The following is a 12,500-nucleotide window of genomic DNA, read 5'->3' as shown; positions in this document are numbered from 1 at the left end:
ATGCTAATAATTCGGGAATAAGTTGCTATGTTACTTGTTAATTGATGAAATATCTTTGTTACTTGTTTTCAAATTGTGTAAAAATATTCAGTTTATGTTACGTGTTACTTGGTGAAATATCATTTTAACATTTTTTCAGTTCGATGTGGAATTTTGTGTAAAAGTATTCAGTTTTGTCTTGATATTTTAGGTGTGGAATAGTGAAATATTTTCGTTGTTTGTTTTCAATTTGATGCTGAAAATTCGGGGAGAGATCGGAAAGTACTGAATTAGCAAAGTATATAATTGTTTGTATTCAGCTTGATTTTGAATATTTTGTAAAAAATAGACCAGAAGGCACTAACTCTAATTGCTATCAGAAAATAGTGAATTATATATATATATATATATATATATATATATATATATATATATATATATATATATATATATAAATATATATATATATATATATATATATATATGTATATATATATATATATATATATATATTATTCTTACTATTTTCTGATAGCAATTAGAGTTAGCGCCTTCTGGTCTATTTTTTTTTTTTTTACAAAATATTCAAAATCAAGCTGAATACAAACAATTATATCTTTGCTAATTCAGTACTTTCCGATCTCTCCCCGAATTTTCAGCATCAAATTGAAAACAAACAACGAAAATATTTCACTATTCCACACCTAAAATATCAAGACAAAACTGAATACTTTTACACAAAATTCCACATCGAACTGAAAAAATGTTAAAATGATATTTCCCCTAACACGTAACATAAACTGAATATTTTTGCACAATTTGAAAACACGTAACAAAGATATTACATCAATTAACAAGTAACATAGCAACTTATTCCCGAATTATTAGCATCAAATTGAACACAAACAACGAAAATGTTTCACTAATCCACACTTATATATATATATATATATATATATATATATTATATATATGTATTATTGTTAGATTATCATAAAAAGCGGCGTTATACATAAATGTATTATCCAAAGTAATTCAAATTTCCCAGTAAATAGAAGTACTATAATAGAGCCTATAATATGATTCCATTATTCCTTATTATTATTATTATTATTATTATTATTATTATTATTATTATTATTATTATTATTATTATTATTAAACCAAACAAAAACTTCTTTCAGTTTACTTCTGAAGATTGAAAAAGAAACCCACAAAATCACTGTGTAACTTGTTTACTTCTAAGTAAAATTAAATGTAAATCTTAGAAGTAAACAAGTTACACAGTAATTTTGTGGGTTTCCTTTTCATTTTTCAATTATTATTATTATTATTATTATTATTATTATTTTATTATTATTATTTATTATTATTATTATTATTATTATTATTATTATTCAGACGACAAACTCCTATTCTTATGGAACAAGCCTACAGAGACCACTGAGTTTAATTTCAAGCTTTCTAAAAATATGGTGTTCATGTAAGACATGTTACAGAAGGTAATATGAAATTCAGAAAGAAGATAAAAAGATGAGCTGATAATGTAATAAAAAAATAGATGAAAATATAAATTCATCATTAAAATACAAGGCGAATTGTTCAAGGACATCTGCAATTAATGATTTGGGATAATGCGTTTTCAAGCGAACTGCCCCCCCCCCCCCCCCCTACACCCCCCCCCCCCCCCCCCCCCCCCCCCCCCCCCCCCCCACAGTTCCATAAATATGGTCACAGCTATCGCTTTCCAATGTCACACAAAGTAGCGCCCCAGTTCACAGTACGTCACGAGGGCTGCTTATTATCGATACTGGAGAATTAATGGTAATGTTCTTCCTGCCTGCAATTCCAATTACAAAACCCCGAACACCACTGTCGTGATATTTGATCCGGCGTCTAACTTACGAGCTGAGACCCACAATGACTCGTCCAGGGATGCAGTGATATATTAATTATTCCATCGAAGGGTTAAGGAGAAAAATGGCCAGCAAATACAGGTCTTTTTATCTCTGATTGTATAGATGCGGTTCGAACTCCCTCTCTCTTGGTTTTTTTTTTTTAATATTAATTTCACAGAGGAGGGCAATTGAATTTCTGGCTGGGAGGGGAAAGCCAGGCAGGCCCTTTTGCAATCAGGGATATTACAGGAGAGAGAGAGAGAGAGAGAGAGAGAGAGAGAGAGAGAGAGAGAGAGAGAGAGAGAGAGAGAGCATGGTTGGTTGTAGAAATGCACTGTTTATCCCAAATGTATTGTTCTGTTCTGGGCACTATTGTATGTGTATGATTGTGTGTATACATACACTCATACATACATACATAGTATATACATACAAACATTATGAGAGTGTATATGAGTATGAGCTTATTGATAAATTTTGAAACAAGGATTGTTAAACACTCCAACAGTTTGTGATGTAATCAACAAATAGTGATCATATAAGTCCCTCTTATACATACATACATACATACATACATACATACATACATACATACATACATACATACATACATACATTAAGAGTGTGTGTATGTGTCTGTTTGCCTGTTTGCTAACTGATAATTTTGTATAACGAGAATTGTTAAATATTCCAGCAGTTTGTTTCGACCAATGAATAATTGTAACAAGCCCCTTTAGAGTATGTATGTAGGTATGTATGTATGGATGTACTATGTATCAGGCATTTTTTCATAGATTACCTACCGCTTTGAACACGGCAGTTATCCAGTATAAACATTTGTCAACGAAGTCAAATATTATACGAATTTTTCATGTTGCGAAATAGCCTATATATATCAAATAAAAGAGAGCAAATTTAGAGGCTGTATTTACTCTGATGGTCGTAATTTACAGTGTATGAAGTGGGATTTTCTCTCTAACGGTAATGTATGACGCAGATTAAAAAAGTTATTAATACTGACATATACTATCAAGTCTGATAATAATGTCTGATTTTTTTGTCATTTATTCCCGTTTATTATGGTTTTGTTATGCCTCCAATTCGTCCTTTGATTAACGTATTTTTCTCTAAAATGTAATTTGTAATTTAGATATGTCATTTTTGTACTGGAATAAAATGATTGAAAACCAATAAAGAATAAAAACTAGTCTGAATTTTATATTAAGGTTATAAAATAATTGTTATGTAACCAGGGCTTTTATTACATGTTAGGTAAAGCTAACTGTGTAAAGATATATATATATATATATATATATATATATATATATATATATCATACATACATATATATATATATATATATATATATATATATATATATATATATATATATTATTTACAATTATTTCCAATCCAATTTTGATTACACTTCTAATAACACTCTCTCTCTTCTTTGTTATCTCCTGTTCACTAAATTATTTTATATATTTTATTACCCCCACCCCTTATCTCCCCACCCCGTCCCCGTCATGAAAAGTAGGAATATCTCGCGATAATGAATTCGTTTTCAATTAAGATAGAATGAGAGAAAGAATTTAATCCTGATCATTCCGCATATAATTAAGTCTTACTGTACACGTGGAAATACCCCTCAATTATTTTCTTGTTTTTCTGTGTTCAAATTTAGATTAGAATTTGAGTTGTTAGTGCCCAACGTGTTATTAGAGTACACAATTGTGAAAGGTAGTTAAAAGTTGTGTAAAAGGGTAAACTGGTGTTTAATTACTATTAGACACCTTATTAGTCATTTACTCAGTTGTAAATGTAGGCTGAAAATTGTGTAAGAGATATCTTAGCCTTTTAATCACTATTGCACATCGTGTTATGGAATTATACAGTTGTGAAAGTGAGTTACAAGTTGTGTAAAATTAATTTGACCTTTTTGGTATTATCGCACCTCATATTATGGAAATGTAAAATTGTGAAAGTAAGTAGGAAGTTGTGAAAAGATAAATCAACCTTTTAATTACAAATCATATTACGAAATTGTACAGTTGTGAAAAGAATTTGAGAACTGTGTAAAAGCTAACTTAACCTTTAATTTTCATTACATACTGTATTATAAGATTATACAATTGTTAAAGATAATAGGAAGTTGTGTAAAAAATTAGATGGGTTTTTTTATTAATATTTCACGTTATAAATTTTACAGTTGTGAAAGGAAGTTTAAAGTGTCATAAAAAATAGAATACTCTTACTTACGATCACACATTTTTCACAAAATTACATAATTGTGAAAATATGCTAAAAGATGTGTAAAAAAACATTATAGCCTTTAAATACCCACTAACTTATTTTTTATACACAACTTCCTACTTCCTTCCGCAATTGTGTAATCTTATCATACGGTGTGAAATTGTAACTATATATATATGTATATATATATATACATATATATATTATAATAATAGATATATTGTGGTGTGTGGTGGTGTGTTTATTATATAATATATATATAATATATATATATATGTGTGTGTGTGTGTGTGTGAAATGTGTGTGTGTGTATAAGTATATATGTATTTATTTTAATAATGAATGAAGAACGGACAATTAAAAAATAATGAAATGTGAAGACATAATTCAACCTGAAGCTTACTTTATATTAAAGAGTAAAGTAAAATAAAAAAAATACATATATCTCTAAGAAAATACTTATTGCAACATTGATAAGCTTAAGTAATAAAAAAATATCTCTAATAGAATACTTATTGCAACGTTAATTTACTTTCGTAAAACGATGTGCAATGACGAATGAAAGGCTACAATATATTTTATTAACACAGCTAAACAAACTGGAAACCGAAAAGCAGCTCTGGAAAATGGAATGACCGCTCGTCCAGCCTTACGCTACTTCGGGAGCTCTGATTCATTCACTATAATTCAGCTCTTCGCTGTCAGTCCCCGACAGCCGAGAGAAAGCCTCGCGCGCCCCGCCCTCCCTACCCGATGCCCCCCCCCCCCCCTCCCCCCTCCCGAGGTTGAATATAATTCAGAGTTATAACTACGGGGCGTGGAACTGACTCGCGAGGTTGATGGGGGAGGGGGAGGGGGAGGGGGGGGGGGCGTGAAGGGACATCATACACCGCGGAGTTTCTTAGAGACGAGAAGAGTTTACCACGAATTGGGAAGATGTGGGAAGGTTTTGCTTAGTCTTGGATTATTTGATGCGATTTGTTTTGTATTATGATATAGTTTATTGTAAGTATGTATGTATGTATACGTCATTGTACGTATATATAATATATATATATATATATATATATATTATATATATATATATAAATATATATATGTGTGTGTGTGTGTGTGGTGTGTGTGTGTATGTATGGTATGTGTGTGCGTGTGTGTGCGCGCGTGTGTATTACCCATGTGTACATACATCCATATATATATACGTGTGTGTATATATATATATATTATTTAGTATATATATATATATATATATATATATATATATATATATATATATATATGTGTGTGTGTGTGTGTGTGTGTGTGTTTATGTATGTATGTATGTATGTAGAGAGAGAGAGAAAGAGAGAGAGAGAGTGAGAGTTTTTCCACGATAAATATCATTCCCACAGTAATACTAACTTTGCAGTCATATACAGATTGTGAAAGAGAGAGAGAGAGAGAGAGAGAGAGAGAGAGAGAGAGAGAGAGAGAGAGAGAGAGACTTACCAAAATGGATGTTGTAGTCCTTTGCAGAAGATACTTTTCGCTGTATATATAAAAGTGAAATCCATTAAATTTGGACTTCATATAACAAATTCCTGCCTTCAAATATATTTAAAATCCCACAATAAACAAATGAGTCTTTTTGTCATTTAAAAAAACCCATCATTTGAGGTTTAAGAAAAAACTAATTCCCAAACATGTCGCCATATCCTGAAAGTATACGTACACCAACTTTCATCATTGAAAAGCATTAGAAAATGCACCTTTCCCAATTTTGTAAAAAGGAACCAAGAACTTTCGAAACTTTCCCCATTCATCAGTGAAACTTCGTCTCGGGGTCCAGGCTAAGAGTCATAAACAACAGCTATATATATATATATAGATATATATATATATATATATATATATATATATATATATATATTTTTTTTTTTTTCAAATAACTTAAAGGGGTTACTTAAGTTTCAAGAAGATTTTGTCGTCGGGTAAGTGAACCGATTTTTAAAAATGGTTTCCTAGGGATAAAAGATATATTTTATATAAAAAATATTTTAAGAAGAAATGTTGCGTAGAAATATTCTCTTACGGTAGAGTTAAGAAGGTACCTTCTCCTAAACTGATTTTTAATAATGGGCCTCGAGGGATATACGATATTGCTTTATAAAATATTTTTCTAAGAAGGGATACGCCTCAGAATTACTATTTTTATTATATATTATGAACGAGCCTTACGCTGAAGGAGAATAAAATTGCTACATAAACACAAAGAAGTAATAGCTCTGTCCCTTTTGCAATTATTATTATTATTATTATTATTATTATTATTATTATTATTATTATTAATTATTATTATTATTATTATTATTATTATTATTTTATTTATTTATTTATTTTTTTTTTTTTTTTTTTTTTTACTCTATCACAGTTCTCCAATTCGACTGGGTGGTATTTATAGTGTGGGGTTCCGGGTTGCATCCTGCCTCCTTAGGAGTCCATCACTTTTCTTACTATGTGCGCCGTTTCTAGGATCACACTCTTCTGCATGAGTCCTGGAGCTACTTCAGCCTCTAGTGTTTCTAGATTCCTTTTCAGGGATCTTGGGATCGTGCCTAGTGTTCCTATGATTATGGGTACAATTTCCACTGGCATATCCCATATCCTTCCTATTTCTATTTTCAGATCTTGATACTTATCCATTTTTTCCCTCTCTTTCTCTTCAACTCTGGTGTCCCATGGTATTGCGACATCAATGAGTGATACTTTCTTCTTGATTTTGTCAATCAACGTCACGTCTGGTCTATTTGCACGTATCACCCTATCTGTTCTGATACCATAGTCCCAGAGGATCTTTGCCTGATCGTTTTCTATCACTCCTTCAGGTTGGTGCTCGTACCACTTATCACTGCAAGGTAGCTGATGTTTTTTGCACAGGCTCCAGTGGAGGGGTTTTGCCACTGAATCATGTCTCTTTTTGTACTGGTTCTGTGCAAGTGCCGGACATTCGCTTGCTGTGTGGTTTATGGTTTCATTTTTCGTATTGCACTTCCTACATATGGGAGAGATGTTATTTCCATCTATCGTTCTTTGAACATATTTGGTTCTTAGGGCCTGATCTTGTGCCGCTGTTATCATTCCTTCAGTTTCCTTCTTGAGCTCTCCCCTCTGTAGCCATTGCCACGTGTCATCGCTGGCTAGTTCTTTAGAGTGTCTCATGTACTGTCCGTTCATTGGTGTGTTGTGCCAGTCCTCTGTTCTGTTTGTCATTCTCCTGTCTCTGTATATTTCTGGGTCTTCGTCTACTTTTATTAGTCCTTCTTCCCATGCACTCTTTACCCACTCGTCTTCACTGGTTTTCAGATATTGCCCCAGTGCTCTGTTTTCGATGTTGACGCAGTCCTCTATACTTAGTAGTCCTCTCCCTCCTTCCTTTCGTGTTATGTATAGTCTGTCCGTATTTGCTCTTGGGTGTAGTGCTTTGTGTATTGTCATATGTTTCCTGGTTTTCTGATCTATTATTATTATTATTATTATTATTATTATTATTATTATTATTATTATTATTATTATTATTGTTATTATTATTATTTTCTTTGTTTCAATAAATAATAAGGCCACTAGTCAGTCAACGATAACTATTAAAGAAATTTCAGTGACCTCCGGGACCAGGCCTGAATACCTCAATAAATAATATGGCCATAAGTCAGTCAATGATAACTGTTTAAATTATAATTATTAAAGTATTTTCAGTTAACGTTGGGTCCAGATCTGAATTCTGAATTACTGCCAAAATTAATTCCTGGTCCAGACCTGAATACCTCAGTAAATAAAAATTACTTTACAAGTCAGTCAATGACAACTATTGAAATTATAATTATTAAAGTATTTTCAGTTACCGTTGGGTCCAGATCTGTATTCTGAATTACTGGTAAAATTAATTCCTGGTCCAGACCTGAATACCTCAGTAAATAAAAATTACTTTACAATTCAGTCAATGACAACTATTGAAATTATAATTATTAAAGAATTCTCAGTTACCGTTGGGTCCAGATCTGAATTCTGAATTATTGCCAAAATTACTTCCTGGTCCAGACCTGAATACTTCAGTAAATAAAAATAACTTTACAAGTCGGTCTATGACAACTATTGAAATTATAAATATTAAAGAATTCTCAGTTACCGTTTGGTCCAGATCTGAATTCTGAATTACTGCCAAATTTACTTCCTGGTCCAGATCTGAATACTTCAGTAAATAAAAATGGCTTTATAGGTCAGTCTATGACAACTACTTAAATTATAATTATTAAAGAATTCTCCAGATCTGAATTCTGAATTACTGCCAAAATTACTTCCTGGTCCAGACCTGAATACTTCAGCAAATAAAAATGACTTTATAAGTCAGTCTATGACAACTATTTAAATTATAATTATTAAAGAATTCTCAGTTACCGTTGGGTCCAGATCTGAATTCTGAATTACTGCCAAAATTAATGCGTCCATTATGACCGCTCTCTGTTCTCAGGAGACTGGAGGATGACCAATACCACCCACCGGAATATATTGGTGGAATGGATAATATGAACAGATAAGACTACGGTAGGGTCTATTGAGGAGAGATCGAGATGGACAGCAATCTACATATATTGGGAAGGTTTAATCTCCCCCGAATAGGGGTTGGGGGGGGGGGGGGGTTGCATTCAGTAATGGAAAATGATCCTTATTGGTTGCTTGTTTAATTTCTTGGAATTGATAACGAGTAGAATTAGGGACAAATGTGTTTACGAAGGTACCTCGGGTTAAGTTAAAAATAGGATTTTGTTTACATAGTCGAATCTAATCGAGAGGTAATTCTGAAAAAATATATGTAATTGGTTATGTAATTTTATGTGTAGTGTGTGATTTTGAGAGAGAGAGAGAGAGAGAGAGAGAGAGAGAGAGAGGATGGGGTTGGTGAATGTTACTCTCCCAATCAGGGAAATGACAGTAAAGTAAAGTAAAGAGAGAGAGAGAGAGAGAGAGAGAGAGAGAGAGAGAGAGATAAATGGAAAAACAGTTATGCATTTACATGAACGAATCAGTTGTAGTGATAAATCAGAAATAAATAAGATATTCGGTTATCTGATAACCGAATACCTGATTATCCCATTAAGATGGCTTAACCAAAAAAGGGGCGTGGCTTCAGCTGTCGTTAAATTAAAAGATACATGGAATTATTTTTTGAAAATTGAGATCAATTGTTTTCTTTAATTATTATCATTTCAACGGGTATCGTAGTCTGACAAATAACCTGATTGTTTATGAACCCACCCCCCCCAAATAAACAAACAAACAAAAGTGGGCGTGGCATCAGCTGTCATAAGATTAAAATAAACTCATGGAAATATTTTTTTAAGATAAAATAGATTCTTTCCTTTAATTATTATAATTTAAACAATTATCGCCCGATTACCTCATTTGTATGGGGGCTGGAGGCAAATGTAGGGTCGGGGCTTTAGATACAACAAATGGAATATTCAGCAGGGGGGCTGAAACCCCTTTTGCAAAGCAGGCCCCCCTCTTTCATCTCGCCGAAAAAGGGTAATTGGAATCTATGGGGAGAGAGAGAGAGAGAGAGAGAGAGAGAGAGAGAGAGAGAGAGACTGTGCATTTCATTTCAGTACTTTCTGTCTTTATCCAGAGTCTTTCTGCGTCGCTATTTAGCCATCTTTTTATTTTGTAATGTACTTCATCAATGTAAATCATTGTGGACTGAGCTTTGTCAACTATGACTGGATGTATGTTCAGAAAAAAAAAACAATAGTCAATAGTCAACTTCTAAGACACTCGTACCTCCGAATTGTATTGAGAATATTTTATATGACTTGTCTGGGGAAAGTGTATGCAAAGTATATGTATGTATATGTATGTATATATACATATTGTTTGTGTGTTTATGTATATGTATGTATGTATATGTATATATATATATATATATATATATATATATATATATATATATATATATTATATAGATAAATGCCACAAAGGAAAAATAAACGAAGAAGTCTGCAAGATCTTTCGGCTTTAAAAGTCCTTTACTGAGCAGATACTGACATAAATACGAGAAAAGACAATACAAGAAGGTTCGTATAACTGACAGATAGGGATTATAAAGGGATTAGTACCTAGAATCCGACACACCTGGAAGATAAGAAACCTTCCCAAACAAGCATAAACAATGGGTGCAATTAAAGGTTTAAGACAATCATCTCAGATACAATTTCCAGACAATTAAAGGATTATAGGTGACAGCTATTCGGAACTTGGTAAACAAAACCATATTCACAAAACATGACAGACATACATTACAACAAAATTTAATAAATGTTTTATGAATATGGTTTTGTTTACCAAGTTCCGAATAGCTGTCACCTATAATCCTTTAATTGTCTGGAAATTGTATCTGAGATGATTGTCTTAAACCTTTAATTGCACCCATTGTTTATGCTTGTTTGGGAAGGTTTCTTATCTTCCAGGCGTGTGTAGGATTCTAGGTACTAATCCCTTTATAATCCCTATCTGTCAGTTATACGAACCTTCTTGTATTGTCTTTTCTCGTATTTATGTCAGTATCTGCTCAGTAAAGGACTTTTAAAGTCGAAAGATCTTGCAGACTCCTTCGTTTATTTTTCCTTCGTGGCATTTATCTTTATTTATGGATTTATCACGTTCCTAACTTTCGTGATTCAGTTATACATATATATATATATATATATATATATATATATATATATACATATATATATATATGTGTGTGTGTGTGTGTGTGTGTGTGTGTGTGTGTGTGTATGTATAAATGCTGTTAGTATGAGTTAAAATTATAAAAAGATGTTGTGATTCTTCCCTTTAGTTCCAGTTTAATCTATATGTAGATTTAGTACGCTTTATTGCGGCACAAAACTCAATGACAAAATTGTAAATACGAACGAACGAGATAATATATCCTTTCCATTTGCACCTACGTTCATTTAAAACTGACGACTTGGAGGACCTGAAGAGAGATATAATTCACCAACGCAACAATCTTAAAGGCAACTGACATTACCTTTTTTAAAACGACCTGGAACGAATTGTATCTCTGTGGAGAAACATGATTATGGAAGTGAAAGTCTTCTGGGATTATGGAAGTGAAAGTCTTCTGGGTTTATGGAAATGAAAGTCTTCTGGCTAAAAGGTCGGTTTTATGAGTGTTTCTTTCGACGTGAAAGTCGTTTTCGTTCTCTCAAAATAACAGAGACTTTAGATAGAAAAAAGTTAGTGTTGATATTTTTAGTTCGTGAAATTTTACGATTTACAGCAATTGTTTTCATAGGTCAAATGTCGTTTGAAGAGATGCCACGAGAGAGAGAGAGAGAGAGAGAGAGAGAGAGAGAGAGAGAGAGAGAGAGAGAGAGAGAGAGATGCAAATAAATCATTTCCTTTTACTTGGTCATAATGATGCCGAGTAAAAATCATTGGAATGCTCACAAAATTCCCGGTGGGAATTCTCTTCCTTTGTAGATATTACCGAAAACAATGCAGTATATATATTTGTTAAAATGATTTCATGTACTCGTTTTAGTTTATTTTATGGGTTTGTGTGTGATATATATAATATATATATATTATATATATATATAGTATATATATATATATATATATATATATATATATATATATAATATATACAATATATGTGTATATATATATATATATATATAACAATATATAATGGTATATGTATATATACATATAGATATCTATATTATATATATATATATATATATTTACATGTACATTCTCTTACAACACATATAATTATTTCCTTTATCAACTTCTCCTTTTATTAAAGCATTTATATTATAATCATTTAAATATTCGTAACCATTGACAAACATTTTTTTCAAAAATTTCAAAAAAATATATTGCAAAACTAACATACACAAATTCGAAAATTGAAATTGGGTGTTATTCTTTTTAAACAATTCTCAAACCCCACAGTACAATTTGAGCTTAATTTATCCGCCCCCCAACCCTTATTAAACCCCCAACCTATTCCCTAACCCCCTCCAACCTCACATCCACCCCACTTTCTAAAGATAGAGAAAAACTACCAACCTCACATTTCAATTAAATACAAAATAAAAATATAGAAAAAAATTTCCAACCCCTCATTACAATTAGACCCACCGTCTTAAACACCCCCTCCCCCCCCCCCCCCACCCCCCCCCCCCCCCCCCCCACACCTTATGGGTTCTTATCCAAGACTGATAAAGAGAGATTAACCAATAAAGCTATATAAAAAGTACTCAACCCCACATTATAAGTAGACCCTCCCCTACTTCTTAAACCCCAACCCCCTCCAAC

The sequence above is a fragment of the Macrobrachium nipponense genome, chromosome 43 (assembly GCF_015104395.2).
Source record: "Macrobrachium nipponense isolate FS-2020 chromosome 43, ASM1510439v2, whole genome shotgun sequence".
NCBI lineage: Eukaryota > Metazoa > Arthropoda > Malacostraca > Decapoda > Palaemonidae > Macrobrachium > Macrobrachium nipponense.
The sequence above is the reverse complement of the archived record's forward strand: the minus strand, read 5'-3'. Positions refer to the sequence as shown.